General features: G+C 38.8%; 1 protein-coding gene across 1 annotated transcript in view; it reads left to right on the forward strand.

The window, feature by feature from the left end:
* The window catches only part of THSD4 (thrombospondin type 1 domain containing 4), an 891,140-nt gene that overhangs the window by 254,477 nt on the left and 610,246 nt on the right, over positions 1 to 26,417 (forward strand). The window lies entirely within an intron of this gene.

Raw genomic sequence — 26,417 nt, forward strand, 5'->3', positions numbered from 1 at the left:
GATAGTCTGTCATCGTGGATGCTAAAGTTAATAGGTATGATGACAGGTGATGAGGTAAGAGCAAGAATGTCAGTAAATGGCAGAAATTATCAGAGTAGAACAAATCTTAGGCGGGCATGAGAGGGTAGGCAACAGAAGATATGGGCAGTATGCAAAACTGGTAAGCATTTTTAATGTAGGGAGGACCTCTGAGGTACTAACTACCATAGAAATTAGCACACACACCCAAAAGAGGTTTAAAGCTTTTTTGTTGGTGGTGCACATGCATAATAAAGATGGGAATGGTGGACTTTGCTTCCTTCTTACATCTTCATTTGTATTCTAATCACAAAATGGATGTCTCCAGACAACTCCTTATTTTTATTTATTTATTTGCTGACTTACTTATTTATCCACCTGTCTATTTATTCATTTAATTATTTAGTGGATGGGGAGGCGTAAGTGTATTCCTGGAACATAAGCCTTGAATAAATGCTTTTTGAAGGATTCTATGTATGAACGTGTGTGTATACATACAAACAGATTAATCTTTGAAACAGGTTTTGGGGGAGGGAGTTAAGGATACAGACTCATAATGAAGGGTTTAATAGGGATTAAAAGGAATTTTCCAAATTATGTGAGAGAGTTGTCTGGGGCCACAGACCTCAAATCAGCACTGGACAAAGAGAGTCAAAAGAATAGATACGATCTTAGCCTGGGTATGTTCTGCTGGCTTGGCTGCCTGGCTAGCTGTAGTCAACCAGTACTTGTTAGGGAGGGGCTTTTCAGCCATTGCACCTTAGGTGGGTGGTTGCAGAGAACAACAGCTGGCCCTGAAGAGCCAATGTGAGGTAGACGGTAGTAGAGAGTTACTCAGTGACTACGAGATCAGTGGAAATGCCAAGCAGAAACAACATGACAGTGTAGGCATGGTATCTGGCAGAGAGAAGCATGATTGTATCACCAGAGGTCATTGTTTGCTCTGGAGAGTTGGGAGTGTGAATTGTCATTACTAAGTGTGTACCCTGGGCACATGTTTCTTCATCACATCTCTTCTCTCAGCCTCTATTCTGTTCCACTGTTGAACTGTTACCTCATGTATTCATGAAGGCAATCTTTTCGCTATTGTTGTTACTTAATGTTTTGTGTTATTTGATTAAATGTCTTTTGTTTCACATAAATATTTTCTCTGGCTGATAAAAAAGTAAATATATTAGTGTGAGCTTGTGAGCTGTGGTTTTGAGTGAATACTCACCCCTATATATCCTCTAATCTGGGGTAGTTTGGGGCGGGGCTATAAGTGTTTGTGTATAGTTGTTGCTGGAGATGTGGGGGACAGGAGCTATACTAGCAAGAACTCACTGAATCACAAGGATCCAGGTATTTCATAAACAGGCCAGTTAAAATGTATTCACATAGGGGCAGCTGGGTGGTGCAGTGGATAGAGCTATGGCCTTGGAGGCACGAAAACCTGAGTTCAAATCCAGCCTCAGACACTTGACACTTACTAGCTGTGTGACCCTGAGCAAGTCACTTAACCCCGATTTGCCTCACCAAAAAGCAAAAAAAAAAAGTATTCACAGTTCAGAATTATAGTATTTGCCTACTTGTCTATATGTGGGTTAGCAGTTGTTTTATTGGGAGGGAGTACCAGTGAAAGAAAAGTAAAATCCATCAACAGTGACCATCATCAAGTCAACTACCCACATCATCATTTCCCCATGAGTTGGAGTTGTACTGTCAAATAACAATGTTTTAGGACTTTTTTGGCTGTCTGCCAGCTTTTGTTATCTGAAACTGCCTGGAGTTCTGCTATGATGGGCTATGAATACTCCTACTTGGTCTTCTTTAATTACCCTCAGCTCATCTAGAAAGCATTTTGCAACTAATTGGGAGTATGTTTTAGTGGAATGAGTGCTAAATGACCTCTTCAGAGAACTGTTACAGACATTATTCTTCTTTCACTGATTAGCTGGACAATCTTGAGGATGTCACCGAATGTCACTGACCCTCAGTGTCCTTGTCTGAAAGTGGGATGGTTAGATAACTGATACTAAGATTGAGTTTTAAAATGAATTCTTAGTGCAGTGATAATTGTCTCTCCAACTTTTAACACTGTTCTGAAGGTAATTTGCCCAACATAAAGAATGCTTGAGTCAAAGTGTTGACATCTCGTGAATATTTATATGCATGTCTGGTTTATACTCAAGTCAATTCAACATGCATTTTTAAAGTGACTGTTATGTGCTAAAGCACTTAGATATAAAGACAAAAATGTAAACAATCCCTGTTCTCAAGGAGCTTATATTCTACATGGGTTCCTAATTCTTTTGGTATTTTAATAATGATGTTTGACCAGAGGCAGAGAAGTGGAAATAATGGAGGCAACCTGGTATAATTCATTGGCACTGCAGTCAGATAACCTGGGTTCAAGTCCTTCCTCCGATGCTTGCTACCTGTGTGACTTGAGTCAAGCCACTCCTTGCACCTCGGTTTTCTTATCTGTTCAATGAAGGGGTTGGACTAAATGTACTCTGTGGACCTTCTAGCTCTAGCTCTATGATACCTATGGCCCACATTTATACAGCACTTGGGTGTTTTCAAAGCACTTTACAAGTCTCTTATCATACCCATTTGACATATGAGAAACCTGAGGCTCAGATATGTACAGTGACTTGGCCAGCACCACAGCCCCAACGTTCTACAGTGACAGGTGGTTAACAAACATAGGATTGAGGGCCCTTGGCTTCTGCATGAATCAGCCATGAGGTTGTTGTGGTGGGTTAATTATCATCCAAGTGCCATTTTAATTGTAATTTTCCATGTAAAACTTATGGACATGTTTCATTTTAAATTCCTGGATCAAAAATGTTAGCAACTGAGACAGAGTCTGTTTTCCTTGTGATCAAAAGTCCCTTCGCCTTTGTTCACCATGGAGATTACTTTGATTTAATTGTCTTTCCTCTTCACTAATTCTCAGGATGACCAGGAGGAGTGACTAATGGTTCTGGAGTGGGCATTTGCATTTGATGGCCTGATTCTTATGTTGGGTTTTTGGGTTTGTTTGTATGCCTTTTCAGCTCACATGTGTCTTGTTGGTCAAACAGCTGCACACATTTAACACAGTGCCATATAGAATAGTAAACACATTCTCCTACCAATCCATTCATTTGGCCAGATGGTTTTTCTTAGGCACTTAATCTTGTTTCCTGGATATGGTGACCCTGTCTTTTGATAAGGTCTCCGGGAAATTTTTTCTCACAGCGCTAGTCTTACCGTTTCCAAAGGCCAGCTCCAGTGGAGCTAAAATAGACTGTTAAAAAGGAAACTTCTGTTTTGTTTTCCTGTTAGCACCTCTTTAAGGTTAGGGGTTGATATTGTAGAAAGTAGTGCCTGGGTCTGTATGCCACCAGCCTCGTTATCAAACATTTATGAAGTGTGTGCTATGTACTCAGTGATAGGGTCCCTGATCCCTAGCATAAGCACACCCTAAGAGAAAGGTTCCAGAAAGCTGAATTAGTTTAAAACCAACTATTGAGCCTTTGGCACAAATTGACTTCAGACATTTCACAGAATCTTGGCAATTTCAGAATTGGGAAAAGACCTCAGCAGTCATCTACTTCAACAAAGAAGAAGGAGGAAGAGAAGAAGGAGGAGGAAGAGAAGAAGGAGGAGGAGAAGGAGAAGGAGGGGAAGGAGGAGGAGGAGGAAGAGAAGAAGGAGAAGGAGGAGAAGGAAGAGAAGGAGGAAAAGGAGGAGAAGGAGGAGGAGAAGGAGGAGAGAGAGAGGAGAGAAGGAGAGAAGAAGGAGAGGGAAGAGGAAGATGACCAAAGACAAAATAGTGGGCGAGTTCCCTCAACTTCTAGGGCCTTTGTTACCACATCTGTTAAAGGAAGGGATCAGGGTACATGGTCAATAAAGTCCTTTCTAGATCCAAATCTATGATCCTATGGTCTCTTCTACAATATATGCAACAAGTGATCACATCCAGAATTCCTTGAAATCCCCAATAAGGGATCATAAATCTTTAGCTGGAAAGGACTTCAAAGGTCATTTAATCTGAAGCTCTCATTTAGCAGATGAGGAAACTGAGGTCCAGAAAGCAGATATATATATGACTTGTTCAAGGTCACACAGGCAGTATGTGTCAGAAATGGAATTTAACCAAGTCATATCTCTACCTATACAATGGGGAGAGATCCAAATAGGGGCTGTCTGATTTGTTGCCCAGCTCATCTTGGGTATTGTGGAAGAAAAAATGATAAACTTAGAGTTGGATGCATTTGATACATAAAATAAGTAAGGAGACAATAAATGCATCTAACTATTCTCAATGAAATTACTCTACCAGGAGTGGGGGTGGGGTGGAGCTAGGGGAGAATGTCAGAGTGCCAAAGGAAATGGCAAATGGGATTGATGAGTCACTGTCTGTAATCTGTAAAAGGTCACTGGGAACAGGAGAGGAGGTGCCACAGGACTGAGGAAGGGCAGATGTTGTACTGACTTTCAGAGAAGAGAAGAGTGTATATGTTGCAAACTATAGGCCAGGGAGCCTGTCTTTGACTCCTGACACAATTCTAGAATGTGTTCTTATTAAAAGAATGGTGAGTGAACACCTAAATAAGGATGTGGTGATCACAGAGTCAGCCATGGTTTCATCACCAGAAAGTCTTGCCAGATTCAACTCTTGGAAAAAGTTTCTGGCGTGCTAGATCAAAAGAGTGTCATAGATTTGCCTAAATTTTAGTTTATGGTATATTTTTATAGTTTACCTAGATTTTGGCTGCCACAGAACTGTCAGGCATAGCTAACAAATTAAATGAGAGTCAGGATTTAAAAAGCTTTTGATAAACTATTATAATTTGTCTCCTCCTCTCCAGACTACTTTTCATCTTGCTCTAGTGGTCTTCTAAACTAGGAAATGGATTGGAAGGCAATGGCATTGTGCTGGAACCCAGTACCTCTTCAGAGAAATCATTCCACTTTTGGACAGTTCTGAGTATTAGAAAATTTGTTTTTGTTTCAAGTTCAAATTTGATTCTTTTCAATTTCCACCCATTGCTTCTAGTGCTGCCCTCTAGGGCCAAAGAGGACCAATTGAATCCCTCTTTCCCATGATATTCCTTGAAAACAATTATTATTTTCCCCTTGAGTCTTTTCTTCTTTAGACTAAATATTCCTTGTTTCTTCAACCAAACTTCATATAGCTTGAATTTAAAGTTCCCTACTATCCTGGTTTCCTTTCTGTGGACATTCTTTAGCTTATTAATGTCCTTCCTAAACTGTAGTGAGGCTAAACAGAAGGCTCCAGATGTGATATGAGTACAGCATAACTTTCTTCTCTTGGAAGCAATGCATCTCGAAATTCAATACATGATTTCATTAACTTTTTTGGCTGTCATGTCCCATTTTGTAGTCCATTTTAACCCCAAGATCTTGTTTCCAACAAACAGCTGCTTGACCATGCCTCTAATATCTTAATTTCCTTGGGCCTTGGTTATTCATAAGTAAAACTAGGGAGTTAGACTAGATGGTCTTCAAGTACCTGTCAGCTCTAAATATTCAATTTTGTGACATCGTATTTGTGAAGCCAATTTTTAATCCAAGATTTCGCTGTGTGCATTCTGAATGCTTGATCATCTCCATAGGTCGTCCATGAACATGGATAAGCAAATAAAAAAGTAGGGCACAATTGATTGACTCAAATGAGAAGTCTAAGAGATGAGATGTAGTTTTCTGGGTAATTAATAATTAGACTAGCAGAATAAATTGATGTCAGTGGTTCTCTTGGAAACCATAGATCCTGAATGGAAGCTCCTCGAATGTTTAAATACCTTTGGAAAAGGGGTTGTCCCTGATGGGTGGAAATCAACTCGGGTTAACAATTAATGAGAGAATGAATATTATAATGAGAGGTGAGCCTTTTCTAATGAGGGGCTGGGTGTGGGCCTTTGATTATGTCAGCGCTCTTGGACAAAAAGACACATCTCAAGCCAGACCTGGAGCAATCTAGACAAATGGATCCAGCTCCACCTAGACCATTTAAATTGAACACAATGGGCCAGAATTCACCTAGATTAGATTCTCTTTACCTTTTAAGCAGACATAAACTCTCCCAGTTGGGAGGGGTCCCACCCTGTCCTTCAGAAGGAAGTAAAAAGAGGAAAAACCCAAAATAGAAAAAAAAATTCGTTGTCTTCTTGTGGCATATGTATCTCTTATCCATCCTGGATAATTTTGCCCTCTAAGGGTTGGTTTAAGGGGCATCACCAGGGCCACTGTGTTGCTTTCAAGTACTTAAGTTTGTGCATTAATTCTGGCCACTGATGCACTCCCTAGCATGGTGGATGGATGCATTTGCCCCCTTCCTACCTAAGCCAGTCAGTTCTATCACTTTCCCTGTCATGACAACATTTGGGACATAAAGAAGTATAAAATGTGGTCTTCTCTCTTTTAATCAAATGTAGGTTCCCTGGGAGTAAGAATTATTTGATATTTTTGGTCTTTGTATCCCCCCAAATATAGCCCACTGCTGATAATTTGTAGGAGCATAATAAATGTTTATTAATTGATTAATTGCCCTCAAAGGACTTGTAAGCTAGTTAGGATATACACAATAATCAATAACTGCTTATCCTTTCTTCTTATCATTCTTGGAGTACTTTGAACTTCATTACACTTATGTTCCATTTTATTTATCTGTTTATTTGTTACCTGTTATTTGTTGTTCAGTAGTTCAGTCTGTCCAACTCTTCATGACTCCATGGACCATAGCATCCCACCTGTACAACACTGTAAGCTCTGTGAAGACGAGGCATCTATCTTGTGTCTCTTTGTATGGGCTAGAGGAATACCTGTGTACTCTCTTGGTTAAAAAGGAGAATGGAGTGTTTCTTGAGTAAATGGCAGAAAGACTTTAATGTGAAAACAAAAGCAATAAAAGCTATAAAAAAGGAAAGGAGAATCCCAACTTGTGGCAGGAAGTTGGTAGATGTGAGAGGGACACAGAAGAGAAAGAGAAATAGATTTCTGAATGCTCAGAGCTAAGTCACAGATAGAAGGCTCTTCCTGAAGAGAAGAGACCCAGAACTTCCGAGGAGGAAACAGCTGCTTGTCCCCTAAGTGGTGATGATAGGGATCCACAGGTGGTATGAGGTGAGACATGATGCAGCGTCAGAGGAAGAAGAAAAGAATGATGGTGGCTGGTGACTCCTTGCTGGGATATGTTATGGCATCTGCTTGTTGATCTAATAATAATAGAGAAGTTTGCGGTCTTCCCGGGGCATGTGTCCTGGACCTAACAGAGATTTTTCTGGTACTTGTTACAATGGATAACTACTCCTTACTTTAAAAAAATAATTTTGACAAACATAATACTGCTTGAAGGAATCTTGAAGGCATTACTAAACATCACAAAATTTGGGGCAAAAAAGAAACAAAAACAAAATCTGAAGAAATTAGGGGCAGAAGTAGTGTTTTTAATCAGTGCTTATCAAAAGCAAGGGCTTTATAGGAGAGAGGCAGACTTGGGAAGTGAATAACTGTTAAGAAGATAGTATCTCAGAATAGCATATTTGCATTTCTGCAACAACTAAAATCTAAGATTGATGGGTTTCTGGATGGGGGATGGAATGTATCTAACAAGATATATATATATATATATATATATATATGTATATCTATGTATGTATATACATAGATATATGTATATATATATGTGCGCACACACATATCTACACATATACACACATGTGTGTATGTATGTATATTTATTTACTTATTTCTTGGGACCCTTGCAAATGTAATAAAAATTAATTTCAATTGGAAGTATGAGGAGCCAAAAAACTACATAGCATGGACAGCAGTTACAATGTAAGGAGAATAACATAATAGAGATTCCTAGAAAGTCACAAATACTGCATCTCTTTCTACTTCTGATGATCTTGACCCAAATGCTCTCTCACGTAACTTCTTCCTGGTTCCTAGATTTCACCGTGTGCGTAAAATTTTTCCCATCTCCTCTCATCTCTTTTATCTCTTCTAATCCTAAAGGAGGTATATAGCCTTCTAAGCCATGTTCTCTATTTATTGGTTTTGTCCCATCAAGTTTCAGTGGTAACTGTGAAGTTACATTTCCCTCCTTCCAACAAGTTCCCCTTGCTTGTTATCATTGGCTGTCTTCGAGAGTGAAGGACAAACAACAACAACAACTTGTTATCAATACTTTTTACATGTGTGTTTGGCCATCTGAGACCTTGGGCTTTATTGCCGGCTCCTTTCTTGGGCTTTTGTCTCCTATGAATTTTACTACAAACCACAGGCAAGCTTGCTGGCTCATAGTTCGCCAAATTCATTCTCTTCCCTTTTCTGAAAACGACTACATTTATCCTTTCCTAATCCTGTGCCTTCCCTTCCAGTCTCTAATAGAAAATGGCCAGCCGCTCAGCAGGAGCACCTGCCACTTTTTTAAGTACATGAATCTGGTCTGGTACGTACAACTGGTCTGGTGACTTTAACTTCTTAGCAGCAAATAGGAGCTCTGATTTATCACCCTGCTCACGTTGTCTATTGTAGAAGAGGGATGGGGTTAGGGTTGGATCGATTTGATACACAAATAAGTAGGGAGACAATGAGCGCATCCAACCATTCTCAGTGAAATCACTTTACCAGGCTCAGGGGGAGAAAAACCCCACATGTCAAAGTGCCAAAAGAAATGGCAAATGGGACTGATGAGTCACTGTCTGTAATCTGTGAAAGGTCGCGGGGAACAGGAGAGGAGATACCACATGACTGAGAAAGGGCAGATGTTGTAATGACATTCAGAGAAGGGAAGAGAATGGATGCTGTTAACTCTAGTCTAAGGAGCCTGTCTTTGATTCCTGACACAATTCTAGAATGTGTTATCCTTAAAGGGATAGTTAGTGAACAGCTAAACAAAAAACTGCTGGCCACAGAGTCAGCCATGGCTTTCATCAAGAGCAAATCTTGCCGGACTCAACTCATTTCCTTGTTTTGAAAAAATTTCCAGCCTGGTAGATCAACAGAGTGTCATAGATTTACCCAATTTTAGTTTATGGTATATTTTTAGAGGTTACCTAAATTTTAGATATCACAGAGCTATCAGGGATAGCTGATATATTATATAACAGAGTCACGATTCAAAAAGCTTTTGATAGGCCAGGATAATCTTTCTCCCTTTTCTATCTTTCCCCAGTGTTCTCTGAGTCCAAGCAATGGCCCCAACCCTGAGACCTCCTCCAGTTGGTGATTTCCTCCATGAATCTCCACTTGAGGAAGTAATTGCACCCACAATGTTTACGTCTAGTCTGGCTCAGTTCCAGATTCTCTGGACCACTTTTCCACCTTGCCTGCTTTTCTTCTGTCTATCTCTTGCTTCTAAGCTCCATTATGTTTTGTCTTCTCCGGCTAGAGTGTAAGCTCCTTGAGAACAAGGACTGGATCTCTTTATGCTTATGCTTTTGCTGGATTAAAAACCCCCCAACAACTTTATAATTACAAGATATAGGGGAAATGTGGATATAGTTTGTTAAGAAAAATAAGGTTTTTAGTGATCTGCAACCTTTGATATGAGTCAACATTGTGAGGTGGCCAACTAGAGAGCTAATTTAGTTTTAGGCTACACTAAAAGAAGTATAGTATCCAAGATGTGGGAGAACTTTTCCTGGTCAGACCATATCTGGAGCCTTGCTAAGCTGGAGAACATGCAAAAGATTGTAACCAGGATACTGAATAGTCTTAACTTAATGACATATCACTTAATAATCACTTATTAAGTACCTACTATATGCCTCAATGAATATATATATGTGTGTGTGTGTCCATATACAGGGCAGCTAGGTGATACAGTGGATGGAATGCTGGGCTTGGAGTCAGGAAGACTTCTCTTCCTGAGTTCAAATCTGACCTCAGATACTTTTTAGCTGTGTGACCCTGGACAAGTCACTTAAACCTGTTTGCCTCACTTTCCTTAGCTATAAAATGAGCTGAAGAAGAAAATGGCAAACAAGTCTTTGCCAGAAACCCCAAATGGGGTCAGGAACAGTTAGACACTACTGAAAAACAACTGAACAATAACAAAATGTCCGTAAACACAAAAATATTATATATATATATATATATATATATATATATATATATATATATATATATATTTATATATATATATATATATTTATATATACATTCATACAAAATTATATGTATGCATATATGTACATTTGTATATACATGCATACACACACAAGGGGGAACTATGAAGATTGTTGAAGAAACCAGAATTTTTAACTTGGGGAAAAGAAGACTTTGGGCATGGTGGCTTTCAAACCAATGACCATCTACAGTTGATAATAAAACATACTATCTACCTCCTGATAGATTATGGACTCTGGGCATAGAAGGAGACATATTTTTGGCATGGCCAATGAAGGATTTTGTTTTGCTTGTCTATGCATATTTGTTATAAGGATTTATTCGTAAAGTGCTTAGCACAGTGCCTGGAGCATAACAGGAGCTTAAAAATTGCTTGCACCCTTCTCAATAAGATGGGGAGTAGAAGGGAGAGAAAAATAGATTTCTGGTTATTAAAAATAAAACTAATTAAACGTTTGATGAGCCATTATATGGAAGAGAGATTCTGCTTGGTTCTAGAAAGCAGAATTAGGAGTCCTGGGTAGAAGTTGCAGAGTTTGGCTTGATATAAGGATAAACTTAATTATTTTATTTGCCCACAACGAAATAAGCTCCCTTGGGATTCAGTGAGTTCCTGCTCACTGAAGCTTTTCAAACAGACCCTGGATTATTTCTTGTCAATTAAATATGGAGGTGGGGACAGTTTACTTAGGCACAGGTTAAACTAGATGACCTCACCTAGGAGGTCTCTTGCCTTTTCAGTTCTGTGGCACGGCTGGGAAGTTGGAATTGTGAGAAGGGGGTAAAGAAATAAAAGATGTCAGATATTTCAATGCAAAAAAGAATGATGTCTAAGAATAGGATATTGGATTTGACAATTCAAAAATCATTTAAAGAGATTTTTTTTCTTATGGCTAAGGCAATAGCTATAGAACCCAGATTGCAAAGGCTTTAAAAAAAATGGAAATAGTAGTTCGAGGCATCCTTTTTTGAAAAGTTTAGGGATAATTAAAAAAAAACTTGGAAAGACTTACATGAACTGATACTGAGAAAAGTGAGCAGAATCAGGAAAACACTATACACAGTAACAGCCACATTATGGGATGACTAACTTTGATAGACTTGGCTCTTCACAGCAATGCAAAATCTAAGACATCTCCAAAAGACTCACAATGGAAATTGCTATCCACACCCAGAGAAAGAACTATGGAGTCTGAATGCAGATGGAAGCATACTATTTGCTCTCCTTTTCCTTTGTTGTTTTGTTTAATTGCTTCATTCTTGAGGTTCTTCCCAGTAGTTCTAATTGTTCTTTACATCATGACTAATGGGAAAATATGCTTAACATGAATATATATGTAGAATCTATATCCAATTGTACACTGGGGGGAGGGGGAGAAAATTTAAAACTCAAAATCTTATGGAAGTGAATGTTGAAAACTAAAAATAAATAAATTTAAATTAAAAAAAGAAAAAGAAAAGTTAAGGGATAGAAAGAGGAAAGGAGGAGAGAGAGAGCTGTACATCAAAGGGAGAGGAGATCAAAGGAAAAATTTATTGTTGTTTTTAAGATGAGCATATTTGTTAATAGGGAAAGGAGCCTGTGTGAAGAAAGGAGGCATGATTGTAGAATGAATGAATCCTCCAGATTCACACGAATGAATGAATGAAGGATAAAGTATTTATTAATTACTTACTATGTGCCAGGCAATGGGGTTATAAATACGAAGGAGAAACATTTCCTGCCTTCTCTGATCTTGTGTATAATCAGAACTGACTTTCAGTTGTAGGTGGAATTTGGTTCCTTTCATGGTTCAAAGGGCCAATTGATGATCGATCTTGGGAAGTTACTTTAATGTTTACCCAGAGCATCTTTATTCCACCGTGACTGAGGCTATGCCAACCTGTCCCCAGGCTCTGGGTCCCTGAGTTTTGCTCTGATGATTCCTTATAAATTTCCTGTTGAGCCCTCCTTTGTCACTGCTGATCAATATCCTGCCCATGGACTCTTGCCTGCTCTCCAGCTTATCAAGGCCCTTCTTAAAATGTGAGACCAGAACTGAACCTGGGGCTCTCAGATATGGTCTGACCAGGAAAAGGGACTCCTGATCTTGAACACTGTGCTTCTTTATTGTGGCCTAAAATTGCATTAACTCTCTAGTTAGCCACATTCTTGATTCGTATGAAAGGCTGTACACTGCTAAAATCCCCAGCTGTTTTTTATTTTTTCCTGACAAAACTACTTTGTAGCTGTATTTCTCCTATATCTTGCAAATACAGAAAAAAAATGTAAAATAATTTGGGGGGTGGTTTAAAGGTAAGAACGTTAACAACTGGGGGCCTGACGGCCGTCAGGCAATGCATTCTGCAGAAGGTGGCACCTGAATTGTATTTTGAGGCAGGCTGGGGCTTCTATGCAGCAGGAGTGAGGCTTGGAGGCTAAGGAGGGAAGTAAGCAGAGCAAAGGGCAGAAAGATTTCATATTTGCCTTTAGAATAAGGAAAATTGCAAAATATTGTTGAATGTGGGTGATCCCATGAAAGCAGGAATTCTTAACCTGGGGCCCATGAACTAAATTTTTCTTGATAACTATATTTCACTATAATTGGTTTCCTGTGTAATCCTATGCATTTAAAAATCTTATTCTGAGAAAGGGCCCATAGAATTCACAAGTGTGCCCAAGGGATCTATGACACACACAAAAAGTTAAGAACCCCTGAACTAAAGGAAATTTCTCCTGAACACTCAGACCTATGTCATCCCAGGGGATCAGGGCTAGAAATGCCCTCGGAGAAATGGCAACTTCTAATAAACCGATTAGCTTAAATGGAAGTAATTTGACAGGATTTAAAGCCAAGCCCAAATCCTAAATCCCTTACAAATTATTGAATAATTAGCACAAATACTTGTTGTTCTTTCTTCCCAAGAGCTTGGTTCCTTCCACAGCTCAGTTTCTCTAAATCCTCAAAGCACAGCTGCCTGTTGCCAGAAAGTTAAGTGTGTCCCCGAGCCTACCCAAATCATGGCTGATTCATTTCCTTTTCAAAACAAACAAGCAAAAACATTGTTGTTTTTGTATTAAGTCCACTATGTCCTGGCCTTTTCAGGAAACTCAGGGTCACATTTCCATTTACTGGGAGAGTTGTAAATAAATCTCCATAGTCCAATTCTCTGACCTACAGGTCAGAGGTCAGGTTGTTGTAAATTGTTGGAGAGAAGTCCCTAAGGTGCTGTAGAGAGCATATTGTTGCACCTCAGGAGTCTTGCAAAAGAGAATCGTGTATTTTGCTGTGCCTGGCATATGATAGATCCTCAGTGATATTAATTGATTGATGTTTTAATCATATATTTTGCTCACAATTTGCATATCTATCCCCTTCTGTTTTGCAAAAAAAAAAAAATCAAGAAAAAATCTTTCCCATCGCATGATTCTCTGCATATAGTGTGTTGAAATAACAATTCTGGATACTTATGTGTACTTAGGGCTGTAAAAGCCACTCAACATGATAAAATGGAAACAACATGGACTCTGGGGTTCTGGGTTCAAATTCTACTTCTGATGAGTATTACCTGCATCGTTTTGGGCAAGTTTCACTTAACCTCCATGGGCATTGATTACCTCATCTGTAAAATGAGAAGAATGTACTAGATGGCTTCTGAGGCCCTTTCCAGCTCTTGAGCCATGAACCCATGAACTTTCTTTGTCCTCCCTAGGGCAGACAAAGGATTAAATGAAAGGAAAAGTCATTTGTGATTGAATGAGACAGGGGTTGGCTATAGAATGTCTGTGGTCCCTCTGAACCACTTTAAACTTTTTCACTTGTCCTCTTTTTTATCATTGACTCTATCTTCTTCTGGACTGTCAACTAAACATTTGTTGAGGTTCCAATTACCCTGGACTTGAGTGGAGACTGAGTCAGCAGGCAGTGATAGTTATTTCCCGGGTACTGTTACCAGTACTTTCCCTAAGTCCTAAGGTACTTAAAAGCTAGGTAGCTCTTCAGTGCAGATACCTCCTTTTCTTTTCTCCTTTTACCCCTTTCAAATAACTTCTCTATCACTTCCCTTCTGCTCCACCCCCCTCTCTCTTCCAAATCTTGCTATTATAAACATGGGACCTCCACTGTAATTCAAAGAGAGAGATATAAATGTCAAATGGCATTGCTCCTGGTTGCATTGTAACAGGAGTTTTCATTGTTCTTTAGTAGGTGGAGATGGGAATTTCATGAGATAACCAAGGTTGCTGAAGGTCACCCTGGACACAGACTCAAGTGTTTGTATGGTGATACTGCTTTAGAATGATGGGGAAAATGGGAAACCCGAGTAACTAAATGTGGTAATCAAGTTTTGATAAAAATGTCCACTCTAAGTATGTAAAATGAAAAGTAAAAAGATAGTAATCTATAGCAATTATATTAAACCCAATTCAAGAGCTAACAGAAGGGGAAGATGAGTGGATTGTGAACTGAATGCTTCGTTCCTCTTGGTTAACTTTTGAGGCTAAGGACTTTGAAGCTAAGCGAGCATTTGTATTGTGCTTTAAGGTTTTCAGATATTTCATTTTATCCTCCCAACAACCCTGGATAGTAGTTGCTATTATTTTCCTCATTTTACAGCTGAGGAAAATGAGGCAGAAGGAGGTTAAGTGACATACCCAGGGTCACACAGTTGGCTAGTGCCTGAATCAAGGTTTGAACTTGGGACTTCCTATCTCTCTGTCCAGCAGCCCGTCCACTATACCACCTAACTGCCTAGGTAATAAGAGCAGTCTCTAGAAAACTAGACGATCTACTAATTCCACTTCAGTTGCATTTTTTAAAATTATATTGTCTTATTTTTTTAATTCATTAAAAAACCACATTTTATAATTCTGCTTGTTCAAAGGTTGCCCCTGTGCCTGTACAGGCCAAGCAGAATGGAGAAGTTGAGGCAATTATCTGCTAATTGAATAATGCTTTGAGTTTGGATTATCTGGCTGACTTATGTATCTCATCTGGTTCTCTCTTGACTTTTCCTTGGGTAAATGTAAGATTAGCTAGGACATAGCTGGATCCTGTTTGTCCGAAGACAGTAACTGAATGTATTTTCTGAGCTGAAGGCGTTGTGCAAAGGATACATAAAAGTAGAACTCTTTCATTGCTAATGGTGAGCTGGGTTTCCATGTACAAGTCATTTAACCTCTGCGGGCTTCTGTTATTGCCACAGAGGTAAAATAATGAGGTGGAACCGAATGAATGGTCTGTGAAGTCCTTTCCTGCTCAGTCATTCTATAACTTATTCTTTTCCGTTTCTGTCTCCGTTTTTAGAATGCGTTTGGGGTCTTTGGTTTTCCCTTCCATTTCTTCTTCTCTGTCTCTCACATGCCTTTCATCCCTCCTCTTTTTCATTTCTTGGCTTATGGTAAAATCCAGTGAACTCTGGATGCCTGACTAAAGACACACCTTTCCTGAAGAGTTGGAGTATTAATATTCTGGGATCAAGGTGGCTACTTCCCAGCTTCCTCTGGTGAGAAACTGATGTATTTATCCTGGTTTTAAGGTATCATAAATTCCTTACATTCAGCACACCCTTGTGTGTGGTTTCAGTTTTGTTTTTAGTTGGCATTCCCCCTACCTTTTTTTTTTTAATGCTCTGTCTTTTCTGATGGTGAGATACATTTCTTTATTTGTTTGTTTTAACAGCAAATCCATAATGAAATATTTTGTAGAGGGGTTTGGAAGTTAGTTTTATAACTTAGAGAATAGAAGGAGAACCTCTTTTCTCAGTAAGATAAAGCTCTGGCACATTAATAGTGCCTTGGAGACCTTGCTTAAATGACCCTTCCCATCTGACGTCTGGTTTTACTTCCCAGTAGGCCTTTGTGGCTCACTGATGTACCTACTACCTGAATATATTATCTAAAGTTCCTACTAGCTCTGTTCTCCCTACAGTCTTGCCACATGACAAGAATAGATGATTCCTGTCTTCTTTCCCAATGTGGCTACCAAGCTTTGCTAGTAAATCACTTACTGTACATAAAATATTTTCAGGTCCTCAAATTGCTTTCGTTTTTCCTACAGAGAACTTTCTCGATTGGGAAGAATATTGGACTGGAGTCAGAAGATCCAGAGTTTGAGTTTTGTTTTTATCACTTAACTAGTTGTAGCACCCTAGACAAGTCCCTGGACCTCTCTTAGATTGCTTATTTACATAATGAGGGAAGAGGAATACCTGTATTGCCAATCTCATGTGATTCTGCATAATGTTTGAGAATACTGTGTCAGCTATAAAGAGTTATAGACACATAAGAAGTTTATTTTATTGCATTGTTAAGCAAAAGGAGGCCTCCAGGATTTTAGGTGGCCAACTTATGGGAGGGCATGGACAAGTTGAACAAGATCAGTGTGTTGCTAAGCTTTGATTTGAATCATTGGAAGGAACGTACAAATCAATGCAATCACAGATGCATTTGAGCATTTGAGTGAAGCAAAAAATCATGCCAGCATTAAAAAAAATGAAATTGGACAGTCATCAAACATTTATTAAGTGCTGACTGTGCTGAGGGCTGAATGTAAATACAAGTATAAAGACAGCCCTAGCCCTCAAGAAGCTTATATTTTAATGGAGGAAGACAGTACATAAAAGGAAGCTAAGAAAGGGCAAGGTACAAAGGTACCTGGCACAAAAGGGAAAGTGTGGATTACAGCCTGTAGAGTAATGAGGTGGGGCTGGCCTAGGTGCTCTCCTTAAATGAGAGATCTGGGAAGAGCCATCTTGTCAGAGGGGAGCAATGCAGATGATGGGATTGGGATCTGGACCCCAGAAAGGAAAAACACTGAACTTTCCCACATAGCCAAATCTCTGGTGTTCACCAAAACCTATAGTCCCATCAACTAGCCTTTTGTTATCCCCTCCCAATCTCCCAATTCTCTGTTACCCTTAAGCTAGCCTAGCCCTCCACTGTCTTACCTTCCCTGGCCACTTCCTACCCTTAATCCTAGCTAGGCTTGATTCTCCCTAGGCCAAATGGTCCAGGTTCCTGGTATTCTATTACCTCTCAGTTCCCTCATACTCATGGCCACTCCTAGATCCCTCCCACAGTCTTTCTGTATATAAGGTCCATCTTGTCTCCATTAAGGTGCTCAGATTCTTAAAATCTAGCCACTGCTCAGATTCCTTAAGAGTCTGCCCAATATGACAAATGTTCTAATCAACTTTGTCTTTGGCTGAAAGAAGGCTTGGGTCGAATTCATTCAGGCAGGACCCTTGTGTTGTGATTTTGGGGTCCCAGCACTCCTAAACCCCTAAACCTCAACACAGAGGGGCCTTGCAATGTGTGAAATCTGGTGCTGGAATGAGGCTTCAGGGTAAGAGTTGAGGCTTGGTAGTGGAGCTCTGGAGTGCAGCCTTATTGGCCAAAAGGTGTTTCTTTTGAAAGAAAGTTGCTGGCGAACATATTAATGCACATCACCCATTACAGGTATTTTGTATAAGTTGTTACTACTGATGACCCTGGTATTCTTAATATTGATGTCACTAGGCTGGGATACCAGTAGAAGAAAATATATTTTCCTGAATTATGTAAATGTAGATGTATAGATTTGAATTCTGAGCCTTATTTTAGTTTTTAAAATATATATATATATATATATATATTTATCCAATATTTTATTTTTTCTGCAATTACATGTAAAACCAATTTTAACATTCCTTTTTCCCCAAATTTTGAGTTCAACATTCTCTTCCTGCCCTTTCCCCCACATTGAGAAAGCAAACAATTTATCTTAGTGTTTTAGAGAAAGCTTCTTGCAGGACACCATTCTAAAAAAAAATCCCTATTATGTACTATTATAGATGTCTTCTCTTTTCATGGGACCCCAAAAATTATACGAACTAATTGGATAATAGTTCTGTCTCTATTTAAATGTTGTCTACACTCATATATTTACCAGCTAAGCATCTACTTTATTTTGGCTTAAAATATTTTAGACATAATGGTAATTTACAAATACTAAATTATTTTAGAGATACTAAGAAAAAAAACTTTATTTTCACTTGTGCCAAATCTTAGGTAGCAGCTGGTTATATTCTGATTATGAGCAGTTCTCATGTTTTTGAAAATCATAGAAAATAAATTAGTAAAAGTCTAAGGTAGCCTCAGGGACAAACCTCATATGCATGTATTAGTCCAATGAATTGTTCCCTTACCAACCAGTTTAGAGGGAGGAAACCCTTTAAAGAGACAACAAAAACAAAACAATGCAGCTATTAGAAGCAAATAGAAGTTTGTTCTCTTGAAATTTAAATAAGGTCTAAATATGTATTCATTTGAAGTTGCAGCATTAAATAGCAAAGTTTGTAACCCACAATTGTTTAGAACTAATGACAAACAAGTGAAATTTAAAGTGCAGTCACCCCTCCAGAGTTAGGGGCACAGGACCCTTAGTAGGAAAAATTATGAACACCTCTAGACCCCACCTTAAACCTTTATTTTTAATAATTCTGATCACATTTACACAAAAAATAAGTAAAACAAAACACTGCACCCATAAAAAAGGGGCAGTTTCTACATGAGAGAGATTAGTATCTCCAACACTATGCACCGTCTTTGCAGTCACCGATATAACTAGAGCAACTGCTTCAAAGATTTCCTTCTCCTTATGGAAAATATAAGACACAAGGATCACTGAGGGAGAAACTCACGTGACCACTTCTGGGTGGTAGGGAGACAAAGAGGAGGTGTTCCCAAAGAGAGTGGGCAGCCTGTAGTTCTTTAATCAGACTGAAACTTTTAGCAAAATTTAATGAATTATAATAAATTAATAATAAATTATAGTAAAATTAAACTAAATTAAAATGACTAAATGACTAATAAAGTATGTATGTATGCTTATGGTTGTAAATTATAAAATATATAATAATATATAGTATTTATGCTTTTATGGCTTACGAATCTCTTTTTGTTTTCTTTGCACGTGTGCTGTCATCTGTGATTTCCTGCAGTAATTTCCCACAAACCTCCAAAAATTACCATTTAATTGTCAATGGCCAACCCACAAATAACTAAAATCTCAATGTAAAACCTATGAATGTCAATGGATGAGTGTAGTACCAATTTGCACTTAGGTTTTTTTTTTTCCTTTGCTTCTTTGCTTCCATCTTTTTAAAGACCATAGTCTCTGTTTCAGTGTGGGACATCATCAGCTATGGGATATTGATTGGTGTTGGAAACCGAAACTGTGAGTGTTCACATGTTTCAGTGTTAGGTCCCCTGTGATGACATTAGCTGAAGGTCAGGGCAGGCAATATGTCAGGAAAAGCTGGGCAAACAGTTTGTGAATGGGGCCATCATGGGTGTTAGAACTCCAAGTAGATCTAGAAGTCAACAAAAGAATGGGCAAGAAACTAGTAGGGTAATTAAAGATGATGGACTCCAAGGTAGGTCAGAGATAAACAGGATAGACAGACAACAGGATTCTCTGCAAGTTGATCCTTTACGTATTTGATTAATTGACGTGAGCATGAGAGCTACTTGATTCAATTTGAATCCTTCACAAAATATTCAGGGATATGAAAGAAAAGTCTGTTTTAGGGGAAGGGAACAAGTATTTATTGTTTATTAATAGTAAGTTATTATTACTATGTGCCAGGCACTGTACTAAGTGTTATTACAATTTCAAGTGTGCTGGGTAGTGAGCTACAGTGACAGCAGCTGGTAACTGAAGGGTTTTGAGAAGCTGGCTTTTGTACTCTTATGGGTCCTGCCTACCGTATTGGACACTTTTCAAAAAGCTGATTTGTAGTGCTCATAAAAGGAAGTCCCAGTGGGAATAAAAACAACATGGTAGCAACCAGACTGTGGAAAGCAAGCCATAGAATTCTGATAGAGACGCTGAAGCATGCCAGCATTCAGCATAGACATGGGAAGGGAAGTGGAAGACAATGGTAGGAGGATTAAGGTCAAGATCAAATATAGCCTGACATCCCACCCTGTCCATGGGTGCAGGAGCAAGCAGACCCTGGCCTTGGCACACAATCTCAAACAAGTGTTTGAGAATGGAGATATAAGTAAGCGGAAGACATCAAATACTCTGAAAAACACAGCACGTATCGAGAATCATTTAAGAGAAAAACCCAGAACAAAAGAGTGACTCTACTCAGAACAACTGTAATCAGAGCCTCACGAAGAAAACAGTTTGGCTTAAAGACGCGGAGCGCCTGGAAACCATGAAGTAAATTATGACAAATGAAATTGCGCCAAAGAGTTCTAGAGGAAAGAATTAGAAGGATAACTAGCTTAGAGCAGAAGGTAGAAAATATTACCCAAGCAATGGACTCCCTGAAAAACCAAATAGAACTCAATGACTCTAGTAAACAAAATCCAAAGGAAAAAAAAAGAAGAGAAGAAAAAGCCATAATGTATCCATTATCAAAAAGAGCTCACCTGGAAAACAGGTCAAGGAGTAACAATATAAAAATCCTTAGATTCCATGAATACTGTGACTAAAAAAGGGGCATATACCGTATTTCAAAAAGAAAAAAAAACCACAAGTGAAAACTGCCTAGATTTATTTAGAGCTAGAGGGCAAAAAGAAAATGGAATCCATCAGTTACCTCTGAAGGAAACCCCCAAATGAAAACTCCCCGAAGGTCATAGAAAAAATCCATAGCCTACAAGGTCAAAGAAAATACTACAAATAGCTAGAAAAAAAGAATTCAATACCAAAGAGATGCAGCTAGGATTACAGTGACCTGGCAGTTGCTTTTCTAAACATAAGAAAATCTCAGAACGCAATATTCCAAAAGACAAAAAATAAAGATTTACAAGCAAGAATAATTTGCCCCACAAGAAATTGGGGGGGAAATGGACCATTAATGCAATAGAAGACTTTCAAGCATTCATGATTAAAAGAATAGAAATGAGTACAGATTTTGAAATGTGAACACAGAAATCAAGAGGAATCTAGAAAGGTAAATAAATATATTTGAGCTCCGTTGGTAGGGACTAAATGAATATAAAGTGTTTACTTTCTAATAAAGGCAGAATAGAAATTCATCCCTTTAGAATTTTAATGACTTTAAGGGTTACATAGGGAATTGAGACAAACAGAAGAATTGGGGATGGTTCTGTTCCGTTTTGATCATTTTAAGAGGGAAAATAAAATGGAAAGAAAAAGGAATATACTAAAGAAGAAAAGAGGAAGAAGGAGGTAGAATTCACTGTTTCTCATATTTGGGGTACATGTAAAGAGCATGCAAAAATAGAGGACAGAGTAGAAGGAATGAATATCACATTAGCCTCAATATTATTTGAATTGGAGAAAGAAAAGTTGAACACACATATATATGCACATGTTCAAAGGGTTTGATGTTGTAAAACATTAAACTCAAAAAGGAAAGAGGTAGGAACAGGGAAAGGGAAAACAGGTTTAAGAAAGAGGGTAGGGAGCCAATATGGCGGAGTGAAAGCAGTGACCTGCTTGAGCTCTCCCCTAAACCCCTCCAAATACCTATTAAAAATGGCTCTAAACAAATTCTGAAGCAGCAGAACCCACAAAGACAGAGTGAAACAAACTTCCAGCCCAAGACAATCTGGATGATTGATTGGAAAGATATTATCGCTTCAGGTGGGTAGAGGAGCGCAGTGTGGCTTGGGGGCAGAGGAACGTAGAGCAGGCCTTAGAGGACTGAATAGCTGGCAGCTGTGGTGATTTCCAGACTTCTCAACCCATGAAGGCCAAAGACAACTTGGAAAGTCAGTGGGAAAAGTCTGTTTCTGTGGTGAGAGAGGAGCTAGGTCACAGAGCCACTTCCAGAGCACAGAGCATGGGCATTAGGGCGGTGGCTGCATCCTGAGCTTCCGGCCCATAGACTGAGGGGAATCCAGTGGCTGATCAGAGGGGTATTGCAGGGATCTCTTCGCCTTTGCTGAGGCAGGATTCTCTTGCTTTGCCCATGCTTAGATCTGGGTCACAGTTCTGAGTGGCGGTCCTGGGGTGAGGAGGAGTGCTGGCATGGTGGAGCTTGTAGTGGCTGTGGAGCGCGGAAACCTTCCTCACAGTTCCAGGACAGAAAGCAGTGCTTATGGTCACTAATAGACCAGAGCATAGCTCAGGAAAGCAGTAAACACCTCGCCCTTTATCATATCACCTTGAAGAACTGAAAATTTACAAGGCCCTACAAGTATCTCTGAAAACAGCTGTACAAACCCCTGAAGCTTGGAACAGTACATTCTCCACATTGGAAGCAGACTCTTACCTTAACAAAAAGTTTAAAACTCAAGTACTTGGCCAGGATCATGAGCAAAAAGAGTCAGACTATATTATCTTACTTTGGTGACAAAGAAGATCAAAACATGCAACCAGAAGAAGACAACAAAGTCAAAGCTCCTACATCCAAAGCCTCCAAGAAAAATATGAATCAGTCCCAGGCCTTGGAAGAGCTCAAAAGGGATTTTGAGAAGCAAGTAAGGGAAGTAGAGGAAAAACTGGGAAGAGAAATGAGAGTGATACAAGAAAATCATGAAAACCAAGTTAACAGCTTGCTAAAGGAGACCCCAAAAAATACTGAAGAAAATAACACCTTAAAAAATAGCCTAACCCAAATGGCAAAAGAGATCCAAAAAGCCAATAAGGAGAAAAATACCTTAAAAAGAAAAATTGGCCAAATGGAAAAGGAAGTCCAAAAGATGACTGAAGAAAATACTTCCTTAAAAATTAGAATAGAGCAATTGGAACCTTGTGACTTTATGAGAAATCAGGACACTGTAAAACAAATCCAAAAGAATGAAAAAATAGAGGGGGCAACTAGGTGGCACAGTGGATACAGCACTGGCCCTGAAGTCAGGAGGACTTGAGTTTGAATCCGGCCTCAGACACATAACACTTAATAGCTGTGTGACCCTGGTCAAGTCACTTAACCCCATTGCCTAGCCCCCACCCCCCACCCCCCAAAAAAAAGAATTCAAAGGAAAAATAGAAGACAATGTGAAATATCTCGTTGGAAAAACAACTGACCTGGAAAATAGATCAAGGAGAGAGAATTTAAAAATTATTGGATTATCTGAAAGCCATGATTTTTTTTTTCAGCCAAAGACAGGATTTATTAGAATATCTATCATATTGGGCAGAGTCTTAAGGAGTCTGAACATTAGTAAACTATTGGCTAGATTATAAGAATCCCAGCAGTGGCTAAATTTTAAGAATCTAAGCCTGAAAGCCATGATAAAAAAAAAGAGCCTAGACATCATCTTTCAAGAAATTATCAAGGAAAACTGCCCTGATATTTTAGAACCAGATGGCAAAATAGAAATTGAAAGAATCCACCAATCTCCTCCTGAGAGAGATCCCCAAAGGAAAACTCCTAGAAATATTGTAGCCAAATTCCAGAGTTCCCAAGTCAAGGAGAAAATATTACAAGCTGCCAGAAAGAAACAATTCAAGGATTGTGGAAACACAATCAGGGTAACACAAGATTTGGCAGCTTCTACATTAAAGGACCGCAGGGCATGGAATATAATATTCCACAGGGCAAAGGACATAGGATTACAACCAAGAATCACCTACCCATTAAAACTGAGTATAATCCTTCAGGGGGAAAAATGGTCATTCAGTGAAATAGAGGACTTTCAAGCATTCTTGATGAAAAGACCAGAGCTGAATAGAAAATTTGACTTTCAAATACAAGACCCAAGTGGAACATGAAGAGGTAAACAGGAAAGAGAAATCATAGGAGACTTATTAAGGTTGAACTATTTACATTCCTGCATGGAAAGATGATATTTATAACTCATGAGACCTTTGTCAGTATTAGGGTAGTTGGAGGGGGAAACATTATATGTATGTATACAGATAGATAGATAGGGCACAGGGTGAGTTGAAGATTAAGGGGTCATATCTGGAGATTAAAATTAAGGGATGAGAGAGGATTATACTAGGAGAAGAAGAAGGGGAGAGGTAGAACGGGGTAAATTACCTCACAAAAAAAAACACAGAAAAGAAAATGCTCTTACAGTGGAGGGGAAATGGGGGAAGGTGAGGGAATGAGTGAATCTTATTCTCATAGGATTTGGCTTAAGGAGGGAATAACATACACACTCAACTGGGTATGGAAATCTGTCTTACCCTACAGGAAAATGGGGGGGGGAAGGGGCAAGAGAGCAGGGGAATGATAGAGAGGAGGGCAGATTGGGAAAAGGGGTAATCAGAAGCAAACATTTCTAAGGCAGGACAGGGTCAAAAGAAAGAATAGAATAAATGGGGGGGCAGGATAGGATTAAGGGAAATAGTTTTTCACAACATGTCTACTATGGAAGTGTTTGGCATAACTGCACATGTATAACCTATGTTGAGTCGCTTGCCTTTTCAATGAGGGTGGGTGGGGAGGGAGGAAGGGAGAAAATTTGGAACCCAAAGTTTCAAAAATACATGTTTAAAAAAAAAAGAACCTCCACCTTAGAGGCTATCTGGTCTAGCCTCCCATTTTACAGATTATAAAAACATGCCCAAGTCTTCCAAGTCTAAAAAAAAAAAGGAGGGTAAAGTTTTGGAGGGAATAGTTACAAGCAAAACAAATTTCAACTTCAAAGGGTGAATTATAAAAAGAGGATTACTAGGAAAGAATGAAAATATAAGAGCTATTGATTAGGCAATGGGAGAGGAAAAGACAGGAGTGGTAGTAGAGTGGAAGCAGATTACCTTAATTACATATATATAGGACTTCATATGGCTCATAGGATCATAGATTTAGAGCCAGAAGGGACCAATGAGGATAATTGAAGTGATACTTTATGTTAAGTTCTTAGTAAATCTTAAAAAACAAATAAATATCTGATATTGTTATTGGAGTATATGTGAATTTCAGCAAAGCATTTAACAAATCATTTCATGATATTTTTGTGGACAAGCTATAGATATGTAGGCAAGATGATAGTCCTTCTAGGTTATTTCATCCTGGTTGTACAAGAGGACCCAAAGAGAGGGGATGAAGGATCAATGTCAACTTGGAGTGAGGTCTTTAGTGGTATGCCACAAGGCTTGGTCCTATTCTGTTAACTTAAAAAAAAACATTGTTTTTGATCGCATTCTTATCAGACAGTATGAGGTAAGGAGAGATTACAAACATACTGCATCATAAAAATGGGATTCATAAAGGTCTTGATAATCTGGAAGAAAGTGTTGAATCCAATAAAATGAAATTTAACATAAATTCTATACTTCTTTCCAATAACCAAGAACTACATAATAGGATAGAAGAGATCTGGTTTGATGGTAGTTCATGTAAAGAAGTCTGCTGGTTTGAGTTGACTACATGCTCAACATGTGGCTTAATATAGTCCCTGGCGAACGCTTGATAAGTATTTTTTTCCATCCATTCAATCAGCATGCATCATAATAAAGGATGAGGGTTGAACTGTGTGATTCCTCTTGAATCTACTGCTAGATTCATCACCAGTTGTACAAGGGGATCCAAAGAAAAGTGATGAGTGTGAGGTCTCTAGATCAAGCCACAGGGCTTGTCTTATTCAACTTATTGGGTTGTTTTGAACCAATGACTTTGATGGCAGTCTGCAGGAAGTTTTCCTAGTCCCCCTTAATTTAATGTCTTCCCTCTGTTGATTATCTCCGATTTATCCTGTATGTAGCTTGCTTGTACATAGTTGTATACATGTTTGTCTCCCTGTGCTCATCAAGGGCAAGGATTAACTTTTGCCTTTCTTTGCTTCCCCAGCACTGAGCACAATGTTTTGGCACATAATAGGCATTTAATAAATGTTCATTGACTGACAGATTGATCTTTCATATCCTTCCCAGATTGAAATCTCATTGAAACATGTGGGACAGTGTGATACAGCAGTGCCAAAATGTAATATCTTTGGCTACATTGATAGAAACCTTATGTTCAGAAAAAGGAAGCCATAGCTCCATTGTGTTCTGCAAAGACCACAACTGGAATATTGGGTTCAGTTCCTGCATTTTGGGATAGACATTGACAAATTAGTGTGTTCTAGGAAGGGCCAATTAGAATGCTGAGGTGACTTTAAGTCCTTCCACTTAAGGATTGATTGAAGGCATTATACTTAGTCTATAGAAAAGAAAATTTTGCCGTCTTCAAATATTAAAGGGCTATTATGGTCAAGAGGAATTAGATTTATTATATATAGGCCAGGGGCTAAGAGCATTGGAGGGAAATTACAGGAGGGCAGATTTTTCTTTTTGACTTGATGTGCTAAGTACTGGGAATAAAACAAAGAAATGATTAGAAGTATTTTCAAATCAAAGAGGTTAATGATTCAAAGCTGTTGATTGGAA

Source organism: Phascolarctos cinereus, unplaced genomic scaffold, assembly GCF_003287225.1.
Source record: "Phascolarctos cinereus isolate Bilbo 61053 unplaced genomic scaffold, phaCin_HiC Scaffold_3;HRSCAF=262, whole genome shotgun sequence".
NCBI classification, from domain to species: Eukaryota; Metazoa; Chordata; class Mammalia; order Diprotodontia; family Phascolarctidae; genus Phascolarctos; species Phascolarctos cinereus.